Source organism: Rhagoletis pomonella, unplaced genomic scaffold (assembly GCF_013731165.1).
Source record: "Rhagoletis pomonella isolate Grant_MI unplaced genomic scaffold, Rhpom_1.0 Rhpom_scaffold_00001, whole genome shotgun sequence".
NCBI classification, from domain to species: domain Eukaryota; kingdom Metazoa; phylum Arthropoda; class Insecta; order Diptera; family Tephritidae; genus Rhagoletis; species Rhagoletis pomonella.
In genome coordinates this window covers 31517572-31519423 of record NW_023458555.1, presented here as the reverse complement: position 1 = coordinate 31519423, position 1852 = coordinate 31517572, and the positions used below count along the sequence as shown (strand labels likewise).

The following is a 1852-nucleotide window of genomic DNA, read 5'->3' as shown; positions in this document are numbered from 1 at the left end:
ATATGTATGTACATACAAACGAGCACCAATTAATTTTATTTAAAGAAATGGCGTGTCGTCTATTTCCGCTGTAGCAAACGTAGTACATAGGGCGACATCTAGATGTCATCTACCTCGCCCTATTCACTACAGCTGTCGCCCTATGCACTATGCTTTTTTATAGGAACTTTTCAAAGCTTTGCTTTGGTGTCGGACACACAACATTGAAAGTTTCTGGATCCAAAACATTGAAAGTGTCTGGACGCACAACATTGCAAGTTGATAAAAGCGTTGTAAAAAGAACGTGGCACGTTTTCGAACTAAGCCAACGGACATGCCGATCTTAATTTTTATACTACTATTCGTTGGGAAATAATATCTAAAATCTCCATTTAGGAGTACTGCGATTTTTAAAGAAATTGGTGTTTTCAGAACGATATTAATATTTAAAATTGCTGGATTTGTATAATTTTTGTACTCAAAATATAAAATATAAAAGATATCGTGGTTATCAATGGAAAAACATGTACACATATTGAATATCTTTTGCTGCATTGTCATAATATCGAGCCAAATGGACTACTGATACACTAGAATATAGCGGTTAAATTACGATTTCGCTTATATTATCGATATTTATGTGTTTTAATCTATTTAAAAAATGATTAACAGTTTTATAGGAAATTGCTTTATTTTACGGCCTTTACTTTTTTATAACTTACAATATATGTCCAAGCTGTGTGGAGCTGACGATACAAACATATATTCAGGCTTATGAGCCTGTAATTATATATTTTTCTACATTTAATTCGAAATAGTATGCACAAACGGATTAAAAGTCGTAAATAATTAGTACCTTTTATATTACTTTAAAATGCGTAACCGGAATAGACCTGCCGAAAAAGTGAGGTTAAGTTACTGACAACACCTTGGCCAACGGATACATAAATTTAGGGGCATAAAACTTATTTACTGTACACCAGTTGGCCATGCTGTTTGTAGCAAAGACTTTTATTGAAACGTACGATTTATAAACTTTTACATCATCTGCATACATTAAAAATTTGGAAAATATCCTTTATAAAAAGCGAGAACAGAACCGGACTTAGGTGGCTACCTGGAGGGACTCCTGAAGTAACATCAATTTTAACAGAAATGGTATTTTTAAACATAGCCTTTGTGGTTTATCATAGTGGTATGAAGGATCCGAGGTAGAAAACTAGGTTGAAGATCGAGTTTATAGGTGAGCAACAATTTTTTTTTTTAATTTTCACGCTTTCATATTTTTCCCTATCGGATTGCTTACAGAATTAACCGGTTTTTTGGTCAAAGTTCTTAATTTTCAGAGCCATTCGAAGATCCTTTTCAGCTAGACTTTATTTACATTTTGATGTACACATTAATGTCGCGTGAAAATAAAACTGTCACTGTCACATAGTATTATTTTAAAGTTGTATTGCAAAAAGCTTCCGATTCATTATGACACTTCACTTTGATTTATACACAAATATATCCTTTGGTCCGACATTACTAAAGTGCGCCAAGTTTTCCACGCTTCACTGACGAATCTGCTTATAAAGCATTTGTCCAAGTGACAAGATCCACCTATACACAATGAACTGGACAAACGCGCACTGGGGGACAAACTGACACGGACTGAGTGGCCGATAGACTGTGTCGACAGCGATACTTGAATGCTGGATTGGCACATATGTAGGTATGGTCGTATGACTTGTTGAGAATATCATCAACAATAGCAACAATAGCAGAAATAAGTACTTAAACACTCATATGTATGTACGTATGTAGCAGAACAACAGTGGCAAACACTTGACAGTCGCCGCAAAATTACAAACAATATTCATACTGTATA

The 1852-nt window shown here is 34.5% G+C and overlaps 1 protein-coding gene across 4 annotated transcripts in view; it reads right to left on the bottom strand.

Moving 5' to 3' along the window:
• The window catches only part of LOC118742763 (G protein-activated inward rectifier potassium channel 3-like), a 210450-nt gene extending 208827 nt beyond the window's left edge, over nt 1-1623 (bottom strand). For 3 of the 4 annotated variants that reach the window (XM_036475103.1, XM_036475094.1, XM_036475111.1), the window contains exon 1: nt 1286-1623. The gene's annotated coding sequence lies outside the window, so the exon portion shown is untranslated. The remainder of the gene's footprint in view (nt 1-1285) is intronic. The other variant, XM_036475120.1, reaches the window with a different exon arrangement.
• Between the last annotated feature and the right edge of the window lie 229 nt (nt 1624-1852).